At 40.5% G+C, this 24,115-nt stretch overlaps 1 long non-coding RNA gene across 1 annotated transcript; it reads left to right on the top strand.

Moving 5' to 3' along the window:
• The first annotated feature begins 5,309 nt into the window (after positions 1-5,309).
• Positions 5,310-13,312, top strand: LOC135314212 (uncharacterized). Its single transcript, XR_010373658.1, has 3 exons — positions 5,310-5,479; positions 9,428-9,526; positions 11,797-13,312. It is a non-coding gene; the product is annotated as an uncharacterized LOC135314212 (long non-coding RNA).
• The last annotated feature ends 10,803 nt before the right edge of the window (positions 13,313-24,115 follow it).

The raw sequence follows: 24,115 nt of genomic DNA, 5'->3' as shown, positions 1-24,115 counted from the left end.
TTCACTGCTTTGTAAGTGGCTCCTCTATTCTCACTAGCATTTTCTTTCTTTCTTTAATTGTGATAACAGATGGTACAAAGGTGTTGAAATAAATCCAAATTTGTAACATACTGGATCAGTGCACAGTGCTCACATTAACTCACTTTCATCTGTATCCATTTGCAACTGTTATTGTGAGTTTTTTGGTAGCGTAGTGTGTTCCAAACAGGCACATGTACACACTGTTCTTTCCTTTGGATTTCACTTTTGGTTCTTGTCTTGCTGGTTTTCCCTTCATCTAAAATAATAAGACTATGAACAGAAAGTGCATATTTTCTTTTTATATATATATAGAAGATATTAAAGCCTTTTTCTATTTATTAAAGTTTTCTGAAGTGGTACAGTAAGATTTCCAGAGGTTAAAAGCAAAATACCTCGTAAACTGGTTGTTAAAGAAAAAAAAAAAATTGAATTATGAACTACAGGCTTATAGACTTTGAACTGATGCATAAAATGGCAGGTTCTTATTACGTTTTAAACTTGTGTATCTAGATATACTGGAACCTTCCTCTGTAGTATTGTTGATTTTTGCAGAGTCAGCAAACCACTGTAGAGATGTGCTGGCATATCTGTTAAGTAGCCTTTTATTTTCAGGGAATTTTAATTCAGTGCTAACATTTTAATAGGGTGCAATTAAAAGTCAGTCAACAGTACCCTTTGTGCGTACTGCTGACTTTCAGGAATGTAAGTAAATATATGGCGTATTTTTCTTTGTAAACGTGAGCATGTTCAGTTGGAATAACTACTCTGATTTGCCAACTACAGAATCAATAAATGTGTTTAACGCGTATTCCAGAATGTGCAAAACAGCAGAAAGAATGCTATTAAACATTTTCAGAGGTGCCATACTCCAAGAACCTGCTGTTGTTTACTGAGATTTTTCTATCTGATATTTCTATCCCATATCTAGACAGAATAGAGAGCTGGGCAATCACCCACCATATGAAGTTTAACAAGGGCAAGTGCCGGATTTTGCCCCTGGGACGCGGCAGCCCTGGCTGTACAGACAGACCAGGGAACGAGCGGCTGGGGAGCAGCTCTGCAGGGACCTGGGGGATCTGGCCGACAGCAAGTTGAACCCGAGCCAGCAGCGTGCCCTGGCAGCCCCGAGGGCCAGCCGTGCCCTGGGGGGCACCGAGCCCCGCATCGCAGCCGGGCGAGGGGGGGATTGTCCCGCGCTGGGGCGGCCTCACCCCGAGCGCTGCGGGCAGCGTTGGGCGCCGCAGGACATTGAGGGTATAAAGGTACGGGAGAGTGTCCCGAGGAGGCCACGGGGCTGGGGAAGGGTTTAGAGGGGAAACCCTACGAGGAGCGGCTGGAGTCCCTGGGTTTGTTCAGCTGGAGCAGAGGAGGCCGAGGGCAGCCTCATGGCCTCTGCAGCCCCCTCCCGAGGGCAGGAGGAGGGGCAGGGCTGGTCTCTGCTCTCTGGTGCCCAACGCCAGGACCCAAGGGAACGGCAGGGAGATGTGCCAGGGGAGGGTGAGGCTGGGCATTAGGGAAAGGTCCTTCCCCCCGAGGGTGGTGGAGCCCTGGCACAGGCTCCCCAGGGAGGCATCACGGCACCAGCCCAGCGATGTTCCAGAAGCGCTTGGACAAGGCCCTCAGAGCCACGGTGTGAATTTGGGGTGTCCTGTGCAGGGACGGGAGTGGGACTCAATGATCCCTGCGGGTCCCTTCCAGCTCAGGGCATTCTGTGATTCTGTATTCTGTTACTGAATGATTCTGTTTTTATAAAGATAGGTATCTTGGGGAAGACATATGTGATTTGTGTGTGTGTGTTGAATCACTCTAAGCAGCGGTAAGGAAAGGCATTTTAAATAAGAATGGAAATAATGAAAGATAATCATGGATAATACATCAATTTACATCTCTTACCTTGTCCACTTCTCTTCCATGATAAAAACTGTTTCTGAGAGACGGGAATTTAACAGGTATTTCCCATGATATTTGTTGATATGTGCTGATCTGTCAAAACCAAATTACAGATGACAGCCAGTTTATTCTGATTTGTTTTTCCAGAAAACATATCATGCAGTTGACAGGATGGATTTTTTTTAAATTTAAAAATATCCAAGTTCGTGTGCTGAAAATTTAAGAAGAAATTAAAACAAATCAACCCCCTGCCTGTAAAATTGAAGTTTGACTTAAATTCCATCAATTCAAATTCTTGAAAAGGAACATTAACATTATTTTAAAGTGTGCATTTGGTTTCCCAGATTTTTGGCAGATTTCGTGTACACAATTTTTATCTTAATATTTGTACTATTCCAGTGTTTATGTGTTAGTAAGGTATTTCATGTTCATCTTCAGTGTGGACTGCTGTTGTGCTTCTCAGTGTGAAGAGGAAATTAGTAATTTATGGTTAACAAGACAAAATTTATGATTAGAAATGTGTCTGGCGCTTTTATTTAGGTAAAGATGTAGGTTCATGAGAAATTGTCAAGGAAGTCAGAGGGGCTGAGTGATTGGTGTTCTATGGTTGCGAGGGCTTAAATACGTTCCTCAAGAATCGTGGGGCAGCAGGAGGATTTATGCAAAATTCTTGTATACCTGAAATTTTGTCTAATTAAAGGAAGTAGAACAGATGAGATTCATGAAATTGAGAGAGTATCTAAACTGAGATTACACAATGAGATTGAGGATTTTTTTTTTTCCCTGCTAAGGCCTTGGAGTGATTCCTTGCATCCATGGCTGTGACTACAGTGGAAAACAACTCGATATTGGGGTGCTCACCCTTTTAATAGTTTTACTTTTTGATGCTGATTTAAATAGAACTGCAGCTGGCTTTAAAAATCCCCAAATGTACTTTGATGCTGGCAGTCTCCCCCTCACTCGTACACCCTGCCGCCACTGCATGCTATTGCCAAGACGAAACTTAGAGCGACATTTGCAGCCAGTATGTTTCCATTCGGTGACCTTAAAACAATTTAAAACAGCAGATTCTGCCATTACAGAATTTAGTGCGCTCTGTTCCTGGGGAGGAACATCACATCCATTGAGCACAGCACTATAAAAACCAGCGCACAAGTACACTCATGATAATATAGAGAATTCTCCCGCATGTTATCCCTTTTATTTTCCTGCCACAAAAATAAAGGGCAAGCCTTAAATCCGACTGAACTGTAATGTAAAAGCTGAGCAACTGTCATTTTTATTTTGGCTGGCTTCCCTGTAGAATTTCTAAGACATGAAGCAAACCAAAGGGCTACCATGTGGGAAGCATACAGAGTTCGAGGGCTCCCTTTATGCCTATTGCAGTTACTGAAGTAAAAATGCACCCTAATTCCATTCAATTACCTTCACTGTAATGCTATTTTTGAACTGCCATACATATGCATGGTGTGCTGCTCAGTGTGACCCTGCAAAGGTCAACAGAGCTTCAGGAGCTGTATGGTGAAAGCAGAATAATGATCCTACATGGGAAGAAGTGTTACTTTTTAATTATTTTTTTTTTTTGTTTCAGCAGCTGCTCTTTTACTTTTTCTTCTTTTTCTTTTTTTTTATCTGTTCCTCATTTTCCTCATCTGGAAGGAGTGCCTCTTTCTGTTGTTATGATCAAAGGGAGAAGGAGGATATCTGATAATACGAGGACTTCCAGTGTGTGCCAACAGTAATAAAGAAAAAGAGGGGGAGGAAGGAAAAAAGTGAGTTTGAAAAGTATTTTATTTTCAAGAAGTAGGGTTTGTTTTGAGAAAACATTGGTGTGCATTTGAATTGAGAAGCCAAACACTCTGAAATCATGCTGTTGTGCTTTTATGCCGTGGGAAGGTGTAATTGTTCTTTCACAGCCATCTATTTTTTTTTTAAACTCCAGTGTTTGTCAGAATAGTTACCCTGGTTTCCATTGCTTTGCTATGAATTCAGTGGCATAAAGAAGAAAAACGGGAGGATAAATCCTTGGGAAATAATAACTGATTAAAGATGGTAAATCTTATCCTTGAGAGTAAGAGGCGTTAATGAGACACAGAAGAGATTTTGTTCCTCTCTATCAATGAAGGACTCATCTCAGCAGAGGAGGCTCAAATTATAAGATTTATACCCTCTCCCTTGGAAGCTGGGACTTACCACTGTCACCTCCAGGATGGCAGCAGCTAACAGATAGAAATCACCCAGTTTTCAGTAACCACGAAAGGATACGGAGCTGGACTTCGCAGCTCATGCTTATCTTAATAAGAAAAAAAGAAAATTAAATTAAAACCTTGAGTGTTTTATAGCTGTGCAAAGAGGCAACAGGTCAGTGCAGGGCTGTAGATGAATTTGGACACATAGGAAAGACTCTTTTCCTACTTACAAAAAGTTTGTCACCATCTTAGCTGGGTGAGGCCTAAGAAATTGGGACTTAAAATATCTTCTTTTTGTTGTTGTCATTTTTATGAAGAAAAAGTATTCCTTTTTGAGATGGAGGACAACATTAGGGATTTTAGATTTCCTTTTAAACTCTCTTTTATCAAAATTGTTGGATGTCTTGCTCTATTTTTTTTTCATGTACAGCAGAGCTTGCAAATGCTTAAGTCTCTTGGGGAAACAGCAGTATTTGTATGTGAAGAGTGAAAAGCTGGGTGAAAATTTGTTAAATGTCTGCGTGTCTACTGGTTTTTTGTTTCAGGTGGGGTTTTTTTTGTTTTTTGGTGGGGGGGAGGAGGTGGGGGCCTGGGGTTGGGGGTGGGTTAAAAAGAAGCCTGTTGTGTGGGTTGCTTTAATAACGGTCTCTTCTCCAGTGTTCCTATAAGTTGTATTAATTAGGGACCACGCCACGTTCTCAACCTCTATTAGGTTGTTGATAATGGCCAAGCAGGGGTCTTTCCAAATGACTCCAGTCAAGCTCCTATCCCTGTTCAGCCTAAGACGACGCCTCCCTTCATCTACAGCAGTTATGGCTATTGAATGTGAAACCACCTGATTTAAATTATGCTGAGTTCCTATTTTAAGTGAGATTCTAAAGTAGAGAAAATACATTCTATATAACATTAACAGTCTTGATTCTAAGTCTTTTGTTTTCTCTCTTCTTTGGATGCAGCTTCCCTGAAGCGCATGAGGTCTGCAGGCATGTCTGTATGACCGGGGGCGATGGAGAAGGGGCTGTTCAGAGGGTGATTTGTATCCCCTTGCCTGCCAGCCATCTCACGGCAGGGTTAGTTTCATTCTACTGCGATCTAGTGACCTCTGGTCACTCCTGAATGATGTGCCCAACCTATTATTTTCTGCTATACCAAAGAAGTATTTGAGCTTTATTTTTTTATTTTTTTTTTTTTAAAAGCAGCTCAAACATCTTCCTCTGAAGTGTATTTGAATAAAGCAACCTGGTTAGCAGGCTGTGATGCAAGGCGCTGTGGCTGAACTGGATGGTGGGAAATTTGTAAGGAAAGCAGTGCTGGATTTGGTGGTACCTTCTGGAACCGACGGCATCCCTGCCTCTGCTTTGGCTTTCTGTGCAAGTGGGGTAAGTCATAGTATTCATTTGGGGAAACTTTTCAAGAGCATGTCTATGCTTGCAAAACCCCACTGATCCCTCAGTAACCCCCTCCTCCTCAGCCTTTGACCCAGTACTCGACACTCTACATTCTCTCACATTAAATTCCATGAGCTACTTGTTGGAGCTGGGAGACTACAACTGGCTGACACTTCACTGCCCATGCCTCTCTTCGTGGTGTTTTCAGTTTGCAGGAACTCTTTGCAGAGCTCTATGTCCCACCCTCGATTAAGTGTTGTTTTGCCTGGCCAGATTTGGATCAGACTTCACTACCTCATTGCCTGTTGAGACACGTTGAATTTACATCTGGATCAAGAGTTAATTGAAAGGACTGTGAGGCTGCTCAGATTGTAAATATAATGAGCTGCGTGTAACACATTGTGATACTTTATATTTTAAAAAATGACCAATATGGGCAGAGCATTGAGCTCAAATGTATGCTCAAACGTAACTATTAAAAACTATATTTTGAAAGCCGTATATTGACTCCTAAGTACATGACTGAGTTTCTTCTGCCAGTGCTGTGCATGGTCTGTGTTTCTGAGTCAGACCTTCATTTAAACTAGAAATCCTAAAAGCTGGTCCTTTATAATTTTAAATTATTTTATTATAAAATATGAAGGAGAAGAAAAAAATTATCTTTTTTTCCTTTGTGTACCCACCATCCCCCAGAGCTAAGTGTATGAAAATTTACCTATTGGGAAATAAAAGGCATCTAAATTAAGAGTAAAGTTTTTTTTTTACCTGGTCTCAAGTTGCAATAAAATGACATGCTCTTAGCTGAGGTGTTATGGGTCACTTGCTTAGCTCAGAAAAGCACGGATTCTAATTAAATATGTCATTTAGTGTGCTGTAACTGTCACTTCTTGCCATGGAAGGGCCAAGGAGTGGGACATAATGTAGCAGAGCTGTCACCCCTTGGGTTTAACTGAATATCTCTAACTTGAGAGATAAGGATGTTTGTGGGTGGTACATGCTGTTCCTCTTGGTTATCTCTCTATAAGTTATGTGATAGTCAAATCATTAAGAAAAAAAGGCTATTTCTGAGATTGCACCTTTTGGTAAACATTGAAAAATAGCGTAGATTTGTTACAGATGTAATGTCAATGATTCTTTACCTTCAAGGAATTTGATATAAGAACAGATAAAAAATAAAGACAGGATGGAAAGGAGCACATATATGCTGGGAGTGCAGGCGATCAATCTTTACATCATCTGTGTTAGGCCTTTAATGTAGCTGGCTAGTGTCTCTGGGATTTCCCCTGCAGAAATGAGATTAAATGAGTGTCTCCAGAAGCAGTCCGCATTGCCTGGAATAGTCTATTATTCAGAATAACCTTTTCAAGAAACCCAGTTGCTCTCCATTCTTTGTAAGGAAGCCCATGGAGACTAGCAGGCGAGCTAAGACAGGTGCCTAGAGTTAGATCGAATGAGTCTCCTTAAAACTGTAATGATGCAGCTCTGCAGACGCGAACGAGGTGTCCTTGAGGATGCCGTGTGCCCAGAAGACTTAACAAGATGTGAAACAGGCCATATTCAAGGTTTCTCTCTGGCTGTGTGTCAAAGATCAGGCAGATGTAGGGAGACAGACTGCTTCGAGGACCTTGAGGTCTGTCTGTTGTATTGCTGTTTCCTCCATGCATCATAGCAGAACTACGGGCTCGAGCGAAATTTTATGCTCTGCTTTTAAAAAGTAACTTTGAAATTCAGATGCCTGCTGGTTTCTGTGGCAGTATTGAACTGCACCGTCACTTTAATTCTTTATGCTAAACAAGGTAGTTGTATTTATTCCTAGGGATGGTGGTATTTTAGAAGAAAATTAATGCTTCTTTAATATCAGTTTGCAAAGTTCTTTTGGAATGGCATGTAGTACTTAAAGATAGGGTTTTTTCTTTTTTTTTTTTCAGTGCAATGAAAAATAAGAATCATGCTCAGATTCTAAAGTGACTGAAATCAAATATTATGGAAGTTGAAAAATACGATTAACAGAGCAAACAAAACCTGTTCAGTAAAAGACCCCCCAAGATGTGTTAAAAAATAAAAAAAATCCTATTGATGTTAAGCAAATATCGGTCATGGCTTCAACTATTATTTTGTAAAGCATTGATGCAGGGAATTTGAGCTGCTTTTTGAGAAGAAAAGAAGTAGTCACTTCTATTCCGCTCCAGTGGTGAGAAACAACAGATACACATTGGGTGTCTTTTTTTGTGCAGAATAACATGTTTCTGGAAAAAGTACCACTAGTGTAGATGTAAAGAGAGGAGGGATACCTACGTATGGCATAAACTCAAAATACTGTCAATTTGATAAGCTGCAGCAATTTTGCTGTTCATTTTTATTAAGTGCACATTGTTAGGTTCTTTATGCTTCAGAGATATGTAAAGCGCAACATATTTGTACTTTCAGTCTTCTAATTGACTCTGATATTTTTTTTCCTCGAGAAGTCTTCATTAAAGGGAAATGATTTTGCAGTCGATACCTTATTATTTGTTATAATGCAAGTAACATTTAGCACATCTTGTAGACTGTCTGAAGAATTCCCACAAGCTTCCTAGTAAATGTCATCTTGCTTCTGGAGTGAGCGAAGCACTGCCTTCCTTTTGCTTTCCTGCAATTTGTCATGCTTCATACTTGGCTAAATCTGCCAATTTTCATTGTCCTCACTGATAACAGCTGTCAGCATGCCATTTATGTCTTCAGAACTCTTGGTGGCAGCATCCTCTAAGTTACAGGATTGAAATGCAACCTGAGCAACTTAGAGATTTAGATCTGTGTGACTTGCTGTATCATGCTCAGAAATAGCACCACAAAATCCCTTAATTGCTGTAGAAAGGAAGAGCTCAGCTGGATGTAACAAAGCGGCCAACAGGTCCAATGAAGTTACCGTTATCTCCTGCACTGCTTTGAAGAACTTGTGTTGACAGTGATGGAATTAAAATCATTTGGAGAAGCATACATGTAGTGAATCACTGAAAAGACAGGGTGCAGGCCAGCTAAATAACTTTCTTCTTTTGTTAGCTACAGAGCTAGCTGTAGAGCTGAGTAGATGCTCTTTGTACTTTCTCATTCATTGCAAACTGATGACTGCTTTTGAATTCTTCCCAAAACTGAGCTGGGAATCTATAAGATACAAATTGTGGAAAATTCCCGCTTTTGAGAACAGGGTTGGGGATAGTATTTAGGAGGTTGTAGCGGAAACGGCCTCAAGCTGCGCCAGGGGAAGTTTAGGTTGGACATTAGAAAAAACTTCACCGAAAGGGTTGTCAGGCACTGGAACAGGCTGCCCAGGGAGGTGGTGGAGTCTCCATCCCTGGAGGTATTTAAAAGAAGGGTAGACGTGGTGCTTGAGGATATGGTTTAGTGGTGGATTTGGCAGTGACAGGTTAGCGGTTGGACTCGACGATCTTAAGGGTCTTTTCCAACCTTATCGATTCTATGATTCTCTGCCATGAGAGAAGTTCCACTCTTTTATGGTTAACCTTTCAGTTGTGGGAGGGATGTTTTTTAATTGGGGGAAATTAAGGTATTCCTTCTGAATTGAAAGGAATTCTGAAAACCTCTCATTGAGTTTGTATCTGTCATAGGTACAAATATGTTGTAATTCGGTCACCATTTATCCAAACTCATGGCCACTGCGGCAAATAAGGTATTGCTGTCTCCCTGATCTGTTCTTAGGTGGGGTAAGTCCAAGGAGGGCTTTGGTTTCCTCAAAGCTGTCTCACTCTGAATTTCCTTTTAAAATAATTCAGAAGGTTGAGGACTCTCATCATTAATTTTATCTAAAGCAAAAATATTTGACATAGTGATTAGGACAAGTAGTTCCATTTTGAGGCTTATTTCAAATGCTCATTCTTTATTGTTGTTGTTATTGTTTACTCTCATTTTATGGTTTTAATAATTTTCCTTTGGATTTTTCAGTTCTGAGGAAAAGGGATGAATTCAGAAGACACTGAAAAATTATTTTTCTCTATTTTAAAATGACAACATTTCTAAACATTATGATAGTTAATATTGCAGGTAAGAAAACATAGGCCTATGAAATCTATCGAAGGAAAAAAATTACATTGATGATTAATGTAAAAAAATGCTTATTATTTGGAATAGTTTAAAAATAACTGCTATCTTTCCCTGCCTAAACTTGAATATTCACCTTGAAGAAGGATGGTGCAATGGTTCAAGTGCTGCCCTGGATATTTGGGATGCTTTTAGTTTGTGCAGAAAACCTAACAGAGCCTGTGAACTCACCTAGCTGACAGCCGTTAAGGAGCTGGTGAGGGTTCAGTGACATGTTTGCTGGCCTGTCACTGGCATGACAAACGTTTGCTGGCAATGGTTCTTCCTGCAGAGATGCTTTGGTGGTTCTCCTATGCTAAGACAGACATGGCTAGCTCTTGGTAGCTCTATGGAGCCATTAGTAACCAATGATCTAGGAGGAGGAAGGAAAAGAGGGGTACATGAATTAATGCGGATTACTGGGTTATGTGGGCTCTGGATGTTTTGGTCCTCCATAGCTGGTTGTGATTACTCATTAGATGCTTTGTGCAGAAGGGTTTTACTATGTCTGACCATTATGGTGGGACTATACACTAAGCCTGTATTTAGCAACTTAAAAAAAGAAAATAATAAAGTGACTATAGTCTGAATCAGTAAGCCCCCCATCAGCTAGACTGGGTGTCTGGAGATAGCAGCCCTGAAGCTATTAGCTTAGCCTGCTAGTGAGTTTGCTGCAGGGTAGTGTTTTAGCAGCACATTTCCTGGATGAAGAGTTTATAATGCTGTTGGGCTCAAGTTGCTTTGGGCTGCAGGTGTAATTCCACCCTTAGGCAATCTAGCTTGTTGTTCAACTTTTCTTGTCTACTGAAAGGTATTTGGAGGACTCTCTCTTTGCCAGTGCAGCTGTGGAGGGTGGAGTGGTCAGCAGAAGTGGTCAGGCATGGTATGAGGAGTGTGTGGCTCCTGGGAATGGATGGCCCTGGGAAGCAGTGTTGGGCTGTATTAATAGGTTATGATTTTGCACTGAGCAGGGAAGGTAATTTTGCTCAGATAGGTTGCTACAGAAGTTTCCATATCAGTCTGCCTGTAACCTTTCAGAGTTGTTAATATGGAAGTTTTCTACTAATTTTAGGTACGGTCTCTAACTTGGCAACACTGTTGTTATAGAATAGTGTAACAGTTGGTGTTACTTTTAGTTAGAATCAAGGAACACCAGGTTGGAAGGGATCTCAAGGATCATCTGGTTAAGCCTTTCTTGGCAGAAGCACGGCCCAGATAAGATGGCCCAGCACCCTGTCCAGCTGAATCCTAAGTGTCCGGTGTTGGGGAATCCACCACCTCCCATGAGATTATTCCAATGGCTATTTGTTGTCATTGGGAACAATTTTCCTCTTGTGTCCAGTCAGAATCTCCCCAGGAGTAACTTGTACCTGTTACCCATCACCTTTTCCACATGACTCCTTGTAAAAAGGGAGCCTCCATCCTCTTTAAATACTGGAATGTGGTGATAAGGTCTCCCCTAAGCCTTCTTAGCTCAAGGCCTAACAAACCCAGCTCTCCCAGCCTATCCTCGTATGGCAGCTTCCCAGTCCTCTGATCATCTTGGTGGCCCTTCTCTGGACCCCTTCCAGCCTGTCCACATCCTTTTTGTAGAGTGGGGACCAGAACTGGACACAGGACTCCAGGGGTGGCCTGACAAGCGCTGAGTAGAGTGGGACGATGACTTCTTTCTCTCTGCTGGTGATGCCCTTTTTGATGCAACCCAGCACCCTGCTGGCCTTCTTGGCCGCAGCAGCCACTGTTCACTCGTGTTGAGCTTCCTGTCCACCAGGACCCCCAGGTCCCTTTCCAGAGAGCTGCTCTCCAGCCAGGTGGATCCCAGTCTGTGTTGCACTCCCAGATTATGTTTTCCCAGGTGTAAGATTTGTTTTGGTTGAACTTTATGAAGTTCATGCTAGCCTGCTCTTTCAGCCTATCCAGGGCTTCCTGCAGGCTGGCTCTGCCTTCTGAAGTATCCACTTCCCCACTCAGTTTGGTATCGTTGGCAAACAAATTAGGTTATAGAGAGCAACAGAACAGATCTACAATAACTATCTCTACTAATATTTTTTGCGATGCTTTTTGGCTGTGCTGTCTGTATGAATACCTGGTAGCACTCCCTTATGCGTCCATAGACATGGCTACAGTTCAGCGACTGCCGCCTGAGTTAACTTTGAACCGATTACCTAGATTTAGCTTTGCTCAAAGAGTTCTCCAGGACCTGCTGCCTAGTTGTTTTTTTACTTTGATTTCAGGCAGGACTGGAGCTCTGCTGTTGAAACCTGTTAGAAGTACCTGTGACAACAAGTTCAGCAGTGCTCAGCTGCTTCCATCCCACCTGCAGTCTGTGTCATAGCCATATCCTAAAGTGCTGGTGATCGGAGAGGTGGACCTGGTAATAAATGGAACTATCTTATGGCTGGTGTTTGGGTAAGAGCAGAACCACACCACCACTGGAAATAATCTTTAATTTTTTTTCTTTCGTATTCACCAATGCAGCCATGAAAACAATGTGTTTTATCTGTAAGCAATGTATGTTATCTGCAGATGACGTCGTTTTCTCTCGCCTCAGAAAAATATCATTAGCTCATGCTACAGCAGCTTGTGCTTTTGTTTTTATGATACTTCTAGTTTATCAGCCAAAAATGAGGATTAGTGTGCATAATCTAGTGGATCACATGAAGGCCAAAGTTATCCAGAATCACAATGTATCCTATGCAGCCTTCCCTCACTGCTGTTAAAGGAGGGTTAGCACCTTCCTCGTCTCAGGGACTGAGGCAGCAGGGGCCTATCACCTTGGGACCTGTGTCCTGCTGTGCATCCCAGAGTGCGCTAATCTCTGTATTTAGCTCTTCTTTCATATGCATTTATGAAAGAGCTTTGCACAGATGGGTAAGAGTTTTTATCCACATTTCTTGGTGGTTTAGTGTAGTTACATCAGGAGGAGTAATTATTTCTATCAGCAAGATTGTGACAGCCACCACATATTATGGGAATTTTCTTCATTGAAACTTTAATTTTTTTCCCTTTTGTTTGATTCTTACAGTAACACAAAGAATAGTTTAGAAATATAATTGCAATCTCTAGAAGAAATATAACCAGACTGGCTATGAAGCTGAATCACATTAGAGCACTGGGAATAGAGCCACCTATAAAAGAAAATGAGCAGAAAGAAAATCACAGCTTGAGCAGTTGTCATTTGTCACGAAAGGGGAATCTCTGCTGAACCACCAACAATGGGCCACCCAGGAGAAAAGGCATTTTGACAGTGATGGCTTGTAGCCTGCCAGTGTTGGAAAGCTCACAAGGTAGTCCTTTAACAGCAACAATTACTTCGTTATCGAGCACAAGGTGTATAGTTACGCTGCTTAACTTCATTTGTTTGGCACGTTTTATCATGTATGGGATTGGGTTAACTGAGTGCTGATACAGTTAAACTCTTGGTTAAGACCTTGAACAATCAGCATAACCTTTCCTAAACTCGAGGGTTTGACTTGTAAAACATCTGTGCTTTGCTGCCAGACAATAAACCTGACTGCTTGTAAGGAATTGCAAATGAGATATCGATACAGCTACAATGTTCTCAAGAAAATCTTTGTAAAAGTTCAAATTACTTTATTTAATGAATGCATTAATTCATGACACAAATCTTTTAATGCCTCATCCTTTCTCAACATTGTGCTCACTGAATTGGAGTTATGTATATTATACTTTCAGATTTTTTATATTATCTTTTTTTGGCTTTGCATACACGCAATCTGTAGTAACATATGATAACTGCTTGCAGAAAGTAATAATATTTTTTATTTCTATATCTAGGAATAATAAACTGTTCTAAATATTTTTGTTAGTCTTATGAGAAATCCTACTTAGAGTTTTACTGGGCTGAGCCACACAGAAGTTCACTTTTGAATCCTGTTCTTCATATGTGCTTTATAAACATAAAGCTTTTATATTGACTAACTCTCATTGACTGAACAATTGATGTCAGCACCTCTTTCTCACCTCTGCATTGTGAAGACATCTAAAAGTCATATAATGTGGTTTTTAAAATATGAGATAAATGTAAACCTGCAGCAATATGGGATAGAAAAATATATGTGCGTTCATATTACAGTATTGCTGCAGTACAAAAATATTAGTCCAAGACACCCCAGAAATAGGTGTAACAGATCATCTTAACTTCCATTGAGAGCCTTACAGTTAAAAACAAAGCATATTTTTGATTGGAAAAGAGAAATGTAACCTTCTGTCATTTGAGACTGGGGTAATTGTCTTTTATTAGTATTTAATTGTAGCGCATGAGCATAGAGATATTACCTAGAACTAATTACTGGTTAAAAACAGAGGTATGATTTGTTGAATGCTTTTAAATCTGCAATTTCAAAATAATTGGCTTATCTATGAAAATATGCATTTGCCTATGGAGTAGAATAGAAATTAAAAGTTTACTTCTTAATTAAAATTTAAATATTGCTACATATTTTCCCTCAAAATCTTGAGTGCATCATCAAATCCTTGATGTGGAAAAGGCCATGTTGAAAGGGTGGCCTCTGTTTTTGTGCCCATGTAAGGAATAACAAGAAGGTTTTCACATTAATAAATTCCTACTGATTTTGATCATCCTGGAGTCATTTAGGCGGTGAGATACAGCTGGTTTCACTTTTCCACCACTCTCTTTAAGAACTCTCTAATGCCAAGATGGAAGGAGTGAATTTTTTCCCCTAGACACAGAGTGGATGTTTCAACTCTGATAACTGATGGAGAACTTCATAGAAAAGGACAGTTCATGTGGTGCTGTCCCATGCTAACCCCAGCTGCTGCTATTTCTGCCAGTATTGGTTCCTCCGCACTGTTTTTGTGATTGCTATAGGGACGCTGTGCCTGGATGCGGGAAAGGTGAGCAAATATATTGTGAGAGGTAGGGAGGTGATCTCGTAGCAGTTCGTAGTCTTGTGGATAGTGCCATGGGGGCTTGGGACCATTGGGAAGAGATGGTGTTAGAGGGTTAGAGGGTACGTGTTATGGTAATCGTACGTGTTATGTGTCCCAAGAAGCAAGGGCAGAGATGCAGAGTTTGTAGGGAGAGGTAGCAATTTTTTAACTGCAATGGCTGACATGATTGAAAAATTAATAAGCTTTTGAGCTCTATGTTGTTTTATCTGGTCCTGACTGGTTCTTTTCCATCAACATCAGTTTTCCTAAAACAAAAACAAACAAACAAAAAAACCCCAAAAACCCAAGATACTGCCTCTTCTGATCATTTTAAACATGATTTTTTGTTTTGCAAAGTGCTTTATTTTGTGAGACCTAAATGGCGACAATAGCAAAATTTATTTCTGTGTGTGATGATAGAGCTTGATTTATTTATTTAGAGTGACTTATAAGAATCTGAAATTCTGTACCTCACCTGAAATGGTATCACGGTATAGCTTATCTAATTTTCAAACCGTAAGTTAAGTTAAATTAAACACTGCAACATGTAATTATTTTAGGAGTTGTCCTCTTATCTCCATGAAGTGCTGAGGCTTTGCCTTTGATAAGTGTGATGATAATTCCTGTTATGATCCTGTTTTCTTTGTCTTTGTCGCTGCCTGGACTGAAAAGGTGGAAGCAGGGAGCAGAGGGAGGAGCACAGGTGGAAGGAGGTGACAGAGACATTTCTCTCTGAAACAGCCGCCCTGCGTTCGAGCTGCAGTCCTCTCTGACCTCCCTGTACATCGAGGCAAACAGCTCATGTTTGACTTTTTCTTGGTCAAGGTTGTGCCCTTTGCTGGACTTGTGATGCTTAGTTCTGTGTAAGAACCTCTGCGCTGCCTTAGGTGTCTGGGGGTCTGATTTTATTTTTCCTTTTGGGGCAGAGGTTGGAGGAGGGAGGGGGTGAGTGGCTGCATCTCTCAACCTTGTTACAAATGGCACAGATTGTTGGCTTAGGTCCTTCTCTTGCCATTGTTCCGTGTGTTGGTGAGTAGTAAAAACACATATTTTGATGCCATCCAGGGACCTGGACTCATATGTTTTCAGTGAACTGAGTCAAAACTGGTTTTAATGATACTGTTAACTCAGGCAGAAGTCACTGCACTGTCACTGGTGTCCATACCTTTTTGTTTTTTAAAATTAAAATATTTTATATTAAGAAATACTTAAAAATAAGGCTTTTCATCTAGAGAATAAGTAGGTAACGTTTGAGAGCTCTTAACTGCTCTCAAGTGCAGTATGTGAAATTGAAGCAGGGCTTGACTGAACTGAGCTGACAGTAGTCAAGAAAAGTGATGCGATGCCCAGAAAGCCATGGGGCTGACCGAGGTATGAATTTCTGCAGCAGGTAGCTGGGAGGAAATGAATTTCAATGAACAAAGTAAATTTCTTAAACTGATTTGAAATACTGATTTGAAAGACACCGTTAAAGATGCCAACTTGTCATTAAACCAGAGCTGTATTTTACTGTGAAGTCCCTGAAGTCCTCTGAAAGAAAATCTACCTGAAAAATCTATGGAAATTGGCAGGATATAAGTTTTCCCATATTTAGTTGTGATCACTTGTGACAAAGGAAATGAGTGTTTTCATTTCTGGAAGGTTTTTTAGACAGAGGTAAAGTGGTGGAGACTGTGTGTTCAAACGAGGTATCAGTGCTTTCACTACCAGCACGTTTTTATTTCAGCTGCTCGTTAGAGGCCAATAAGCTAGGAGCACTGGGAAATTTCAGCAGAAAGGAACGGCAAGTCAATAACAGGTAACGTTTATTCTTCAAATGATTTAAGGCAAAAACCTCTGTTATGGAGTATATCACGGGCAGAACTTGGTAAGTATCTTCCATCACGTAGTTTGTATTTTAAACGGCTGGCAGGACTACTACGCTACCATTCAGAAAGCAGAAAACTACCACTGTGCAAAAGTGGAAAATACCTGCTATTGTGCTGATGGAGCTGTCAGGGGACTCTTGCTGGAAAAAATACCGTACCAGTGGGCTTGGTTCAGCTGAAATCGGTGAAGTTATGCTGATGTAAGCTGGAGAAAAACAGTTGTGTATTCAGTCCCAGATATTTCATAGAAAATCTTGGGTTGTTTTCAGGTGAGCATTTAATATTTATACAGTCACGCTTAGTGTTGATGTCACCACTCATGAAAGTATCATAGAAGTTATGCGAGAGAGTTCTGCTTGTATCTGCTTTATTATTTTAACCTATTGAACATTTAATTGTTTCTTGTAAAATTGCTTTGCTTTGACAGGTGCTCTTACACCAGAATAAGCTTCAGTTGATGGTTTCTTAGGGCTGCAAGGTTAAGACCTGTCAAGAAGTGATATAGGCTTGGATCTCTTTTGGGTAAGAAAGGAATTGAATATAGGTACTCTTGTGCCTCTGACTAACCCAACTACTGAGCAGCCAAATAAATGGAAGATGATATTTTCTCAAAAAAAGAACTTCTGAGATCTTTATGCTAAGGACCTCGACAGGTAGGGCAAAGGAATTGTGGTTTGGTTTTTGGGGTTTTTTTAGTGGTGGGGTTTTTTTGTTTGTTTGTTTGTTTTTAAACCCTGTTGCCTGTGTCTTTTCATTAATTTATCCAAGTGACACCAGAAATTCAGTATATTTAAAATCTAGCCTTTTGAAAGATGGGTATTGTTAAAAGTTGATTTTGAAATTAAGTCAACCTTCTGAAAAACTTACCCCGGGACGAGTGTCAGGAAAATTAAGCTTTGCAGGCAAAGCGTGCTGAGATGCACAGTCATTTTGGGGAACACTTTGGTAGCACAGAAAATGCAGACACAGAGATAACGGATGATTGCTTTTCACAGCGGAATAAAGTTTAGTTTTTCAAATTCCTTGGTAGTCACAAACTTCATCAAAGTTTTTTAGTGAGCAAATGCAGCTAACAGTGCTTTGATTCTTAGTTAAGTGGAAGTTATTAAAACAGTTGTCTTGAAGTTTTTGTAAAAAACAAAATATGTAAATAATTAAGGTTTTATGTAAGTTAGGAGTAGTAAGTGTAGGAAAATATTCTACCTTAATGATAGGCTTAACAAGGGAAGGCAATAAATCATTTCTAATTGCTACTCTTGTCGATTATATGTTTCCTCATTTTAATCTCCCAAATTGCACCCTAAGCTCAGACTTCCTTGTAAATGAGATTGCTTCTCTTCTTCTTCCGTTTCGTAGGATGTGTCACGCTGCGGAACGACACGCACGTCCATCAAATCGCTTTCCTGCCTTTCAGATCACAATTAACATTTGCTGAAAAAGATAGAGGACTTTCTACAGCCATCTGGAATATTGCTATTGTGTGGCTGCCTTCGGTTCTTCTAGGGGAAGAAAATGGACAAAATGGGTTCTTGCTGTGGTCAGTCTACTGAATTAAATGTTGGCTACTTTTGAGTATCTGTTTGGATTAAAGGCTGTCAGTTAGTTTCCATATTTAAAAAGAGGATTATTGAAAAGTTAAATCTCTGAGGATGGTGTAGGAAAACCAGAGGATGGTGTAGGAAAAACCAAGTTGCTGAAAAATGCATCTTTTTCCCATCCTATAGGAAAGCACCTAGTACACAAAGCTAAAGAAATGATGGTAACTTTCTTTTCCTGAAAATTAAATTGGGTCTTTTATTTTTATCTAGCCCTAGGGGCTAGTGCATAACTAGTGGAAGAGAGCTTGGGATCTCTGTCTTACTCCTTCCAGTGTGTGCTCCAGAGTACTTACCTTGCTGCTTGTCTGAACACATTGGGCAGGAGGGATGAAAATACTGTGATCCAGCATATTGGGAAACTAGATGGCTGAGAAGTAGGATACATAGCCAAAATCGGGTGGTCTTATGATTCTGCTTCTTGTTGAACCGCTCTGCTGTCACTGAGGCACAGCATACTGATTAAAACAAAAACACACCACCCCCCCCCGAACACTTGAAGCAGTACCGTGCTGAGGAACAATATTTCTGAGTCACGCTGCTTGCTTAGTGCTTCTCTGAGGGCTACAGATTATATACCTATACCCAGGAGTCTACATAAAAGCATACTTTAGTTTTAAGCGTAAGCAATGTGATACCTTTACATTTCTCAGAGTTGTTTATTGCTGAATTGGCAGAAAGTTTGGCCCAGTAGTATGTGTAATTACATCAAGAAACAAAAGCCCTGTTTTTGCAACCCTGGCCCCTGTAGGCAGCCGCTTGCTGACATAAGTAGTCTCAATGAAGTAAAATTTTTTTAAAATTGTTTAAAGTGATTTTATCTCCAGCGAAAGCAGCGAAGCGACAGCAGTTAGGTAAGCGTTTTCTCCCCGCAGTCGCGGGCTGGCAGTGGTAACGGGCATAACCCGCAGAGGCTGTGCGTGGGAGCGCAGGGCTGCCGCTCCCGCCCAGACCTTGCCAATCTTAATGGAGTTGCAGGGCTGCGGACACCTGGTCCTTAGGAACTGCGCTTGGCCATAAGCTGGTTTCGCATGAGTCATTGTACAGCCGTCAGAGTGGTAACGACTTCTGGTTTTAATGATGTGTTTTAAAATCGCAGGGTTGTTCTCTGCAGCTGTTAGCACTTGCTGTCTTTTGATGGTTCTAGTTTCAGACAACCCATTGGTAGCCTGTTCTCCCAAGATGGGGACCTTACTGATGCCTGCAGGAGGCTGCTGTTGGCAGGTTTTCTGATTAGATGGTGGCTTAGTGTTACGAGAACTGAATTGGCATCACTTTTGCACTGAGCTTAATTTTTTTTTTTCATCTGCTATTGTTCATGAAGTTCACGTACCTATGTGCAGCTCAGGAAAATGAGTCTGGGAACCCATAACAGCTGCGCTATAGTACCCTGTAGCTGGACTCTGTTCTCTATTTATGGGAACCCAATATATATTTACTACAGTACCATGCCGTATGTTCTTTTAAAAGATGATTCTTTTGGGGTTAATAGAGTGGCCAGGCTCTGGTGTGTTGTGCAACCGTATGGGTATCAGGGATTAAGTTTGGTGGTTGGTCTCTGTTCCTTTCAACTGACAAGAGATGGAAGCAGTAAAGAGGTGGCACACTGGATGCTGGGGGAAAAAGCAACTTGCTCGCAGCTGAAGATACCTCTGGCCAGCACCCAGAATGGTACTGATGAGCTCTGCGAGGGCTGTCTCCAACCCTCCCCTGCTGTGGAGATGGTCGGTGTGTCCGGCCTTAAGGGAAGGAAAAAGTAAAGAGTGGAAAATTAAAATGTCATGCAGGGTAATTGGTCCTGAAGTAGTTTTAATTTATTTATTCATTTTAATTAAGGGTTTAGGGTAGCACAAGAAGACAACAGTAATCAAATAACAATGCCTCATGACTTGCAGGTGATTTAGGGAATATACTTTGCAAACTGTGAAATTATAGGTAGAATACAGATTGGTTTATTTATTTTTGTGCAATAGATTAAATCTATCTGTGGTGTAGTGGCTTAATAGATTAAAATCAGAGATTTGGGTGTTTTACTTCATTGATTTCACCTAATTTATGTTTTTAAATCAGAAATGGGATCAAGTTTCTGAGGGGGGGAAAAAAATGATGTTGAGAAGGTTCTTATAAAGAGGTTTAAAGAAGCTAGAGGTATGATGGGAGAAGCTAGGAACCATAGCATACGGTGTGTTAGGGTAAACAGAAATATTTGAGTGAAGGATTTGCAAAGCTTTTTAAAAATCTTTCCTTTGCATATTTAAGAGAACAGCTCTGCACATCCTCAGCTCTAACTTTGTTCATGCAACTGGCGTAATGCAGCTCATAATGGCGCTGAAGGAAAGTATTTGCAGCGATATTTCTAAAGCCTTACGTCATTGATACGATGCAAGTCTCCAGCCACACCAATAAAAACCAATATAATAGTTGAAATAATGCCATTTCCCCTCCAAACTACCATGACTAAATGTCTTTTAACAGCCTAGTATAAACATAACAGATAACGCCTATAGTATGGGTGGGTATGGATAGTATGAGGATACTGACGACTTAACGTTTATCCTATTCTATACTCATTATCTAAAGAGCAGCACTGTGTTACAATAAGGCATTCTTAAGGATGTGGGCCCACAAACCAGTTACCGTAAAGTAAGGAAAGGTGGAAATTTACTGTCCGAGTGTACCAGTTGCTTTGCTTTAACAGCCTCTGGGCAGAATCTTACCCCTCACTGTAGGAGCAGTAAACTACACTTCTCTTGTGCTGAGGGTATGTCAGGGCATGAGGGTAGTGAAGTGGAATAGCCGTGATTAGTTCTCGCTGTGACGTACCTTCTGGGAACTCTGCTGTTTGCTTGTTCTGGGTGGTGGTTTCTCTTCCGCAAAGTTTTGGGACGGTCTGAACTAAAACTCATGTGAACAGCAGTCCAAAAGTAAGTAATTTTTCCTATATAAAGACCCACTCAGTAACGTGGAGTGGGTGTTTAAGGGAGACACCTTTGGACAGCCTTTCTAATGACTATATAAAGCTGCATTTCTTTAATGCACATGAGTGTGTGTGACTGGAGTTCATATTGGACTGCATGTGCCATGGCAGCACAAACAGTTTTCCCACCACATGAAATCTTGAGGCAAACTATGCTGAAAGAATATTCTCAAGGTTGTCTGGAGTCAGAGACTCTTTCCTCTTAGACTGAAAACACGTTAAAACTTCCTGAGTATGGGCGTACAACAGCCCGTGTGTAAATGAATGCGTCTCATTTTACAAAGATTTTGTCTGAGCAGCTGGAGTTCTCCCAGGTTATCTCGTTCCCATGTGCAGAGTCTCAGAAAGGCGTAACAATTTGTATGCTCCTGTCTGTGCTATGAAGCTCCAGGCAAAACGCCTCCAGCGCTCCCCTGGGGCAGTGATACACCGTGTGGTGCCCAGAAGGCCCATAAATTATTTGCTCACCTATTTTGAATATTTACAGCTTCAGCAAACAGGAGCCTGTATAAAGCTGATGACATTGAGGTATTCCATATAACCTAATAGTTTCATTCTTTGATTGTCTCAACTTTTTGAATTCAAATTCTCCTTTCTTAACTGTAATTTAAAAGTTACCTTGTTGTTTCTCATGTTCCCACACTATCCTTGCAGAAATTTCTCAGTAAAATTCTCACTAAAAGACTAATCAGAACACAATTTGAGAAACTGCAGCTAGGTTTTGGGGGAGGGTTCTTTTCCTTTTTTTTAATCTGGGCAAGTTATGTGCTAGGACTTACAAGTCTGAAAACAAATTAAGCAAATCACAGGAGTAAGAAAGTGCAATGTAAGATTGCTGTCAGCACAAAATACATGTTATCCCCATAAATCTCTAGGATTCCTTTCAGTGCTCAGTTAAAAAAAAAAAGTTGTAATGAGAATATAATAATCAACTAAGGTACTAGCTTCATAATGCACCAGATATATGGCTTTTTTATTTCAAATGGTATTTAGTACCAATCAGAATAACACAGATAGAACTCAACATAATAACTACATCTTTTCTGTTTAGTGTCCTGGACTCTTACATTTAGCAGAACAATTTCACCACAAATTGTATTTTAACTCTGGCTGAGTCACATTTTAATTGAAGTCTAAATTTTCTAGCTAAGCTATCATTATGGGAAGTTCACTGAAGTGACTTCCATTGTGTGAACTGCAGCGTTCTGGGGGTGCCTAGCTCAACGGAGAATGATAAAATTACTTTTGACAAACTTACCTTACAGATGGGGAATGACAAATAAAACAAACTTCATAACATGGACTAAATAATAAAATAATTTCATGGAAAAAGGAGGGGGGGGGGAGATTCCTCAAGACTGATCTGTTGGCCTGTTATGTAGAACTGGATAAAGAAGGAGCACTGTTACAAAAGTGGTGGAGGTTGACATAAATAGCTTTTATAACAAGCTACAAGGGATTTAAGATCTGTGAGCTGTCAACTGTATCACGGAATTTTTGGAAGGTGTTCAGCTATTTATCCAAATTAATGCTAAAGACTTCATCTACTCTTGGTGAATATTGTTTTGAGATCAGGATTTTTTCTGGTGTGTCCAAATGAGTTTCATTTATGACTAAGTTTTGATTATTTGATGGTTAACAGAAAACTTTGTCCACACAGGTGTGTCCTTAATAGTCCAGATACTTGACTTGAGAATTCAGGTAATATACAATTTAAAAGTATCCTAGGTACAGAGAGAGACAAGCTGTTCTTTGCTTTTGTCACTTTTAATGCGTTGGCTTCACGTCTGCCCTCTTCTGTGTTTTCACTGTTGTACTTTTAATGGGTGTAAAGTTGTAGATCTCAGCCCCAATTTTCCTCAGACAGATGGTGTTGCCTTCTCAACTTCCCACCATTTCTACTGATCTCTTCTTCAAGAGAGAAAGGGAAGCACCATTTGATATTGCATTTGAACTCAGACTTTGACCTAGAGCTCAGGATAAGCAAAGGCTCTTATCTGCCTGAGTAAAGTGCTGATATCATCAGAGAGTGAAAAAAAATTACACTTGTTACCTTTTATTCTTTCCCTCTTTTCTTTTATCTGTGTGTACATTGGTATCGTTAATGTGGAAGTGAAGTTTCTGTAATTTCAATTTTTCTTTTGTAGAGAATGGTGAGAACTCGGGAAGCTTTCAAGAATTTAGATTGTGTTGTTGCAGGGGATTATAGCATCCGGTAGCAGACCCATGATGCTGGTACAGAGGTACAGATGATGCTACCATATCTCTACAGGCTGAACTAGGTAGCTCTGCAAGCACTTGACTGATGCTATAAATGCTTGGCAAAAAAAATGGTGATGTCTTTATTACAACCTGTCACACATATGTCAGTTGTATAATGCTGGTGTATGGCCTTGTTTAGGCTGTGTACTCACTTTCTGGTGGAAATCAGTTCTAGAATTGCTAACAGCTAACCAGTTCATCCCTCCTTCTGAAATACCTGAAAGTGTTTTGATGATTTCTTATGCTGCATGATGTGCTGGAGACACTCTGGAACTTGCCTGTGTGACACTGTCAGTGTGGTTACTTACACCGGCATAAAGGAGCCTTTGGGCGGAAGAAAGTCCCAAGTTTTGGACAAAGCTTGTTACAACCCTGAAATCCAAACAGTGACTCAAAACACAATTATCTCTTAGGTCAAATGCCTGGTATCGTAACACATGGCTTCTGGTTGTGTACTTTGTGTTGCATGTAAATTGCATACGTGTCCATCTGTGTAGCAGCTACAGGTAACTGTGGAGTGTCTTGTCTTACCCATGTGCCCACATTAGCCTCTGTGGGCAATTTGCTTTTTTGAAAGTTAATGTGTCAGAGTTTTAAACACTGTAATTTCATTATTACCATTAGCCTAATGAAGTATATAATGAAGTATAACTTCAGATCATGCTTTTTACGAATGAGAACTTCCACTTCCAGTGGCACTCACCTCTCCATCCTAACCAAAGTAATTACACTGAGCTATACTTCATATGTATAGACACTTAATTACTTCCCGAAGGCAGCTACAAAAGTCATGGTCTTACGCCAGAATAATCTATATGATGCAGCTCTACTGTATATATTAACTCTTGCTCTTCTCTGTAGCAATATCAGATCTATCAGCCTCTTTACTTTGGGTTTCTCTGCCTAAAGCTTCTCAAAATTGTAAAGAAGTGCTCAC

The sequence above is a fragment of the Phalacrocorax carbo genome, chromosome 7, assembly GCF_963921805.1.
Source record: "Phalacrocorax carbo chromosome 7, bPhaCar2.1, whole genome shotgun sequence".
In the NCBI taxonomy this organism is placed as follows: Eukaryota; Metazoa; Chordata; class Aves; order Suliformes; family Phalacrocoracidae; genus Phalacrocorax; species Phalacrocorax carbo.
This window is presented reverse-complemented; position numbering and strand designations above follow the sequence as displayed.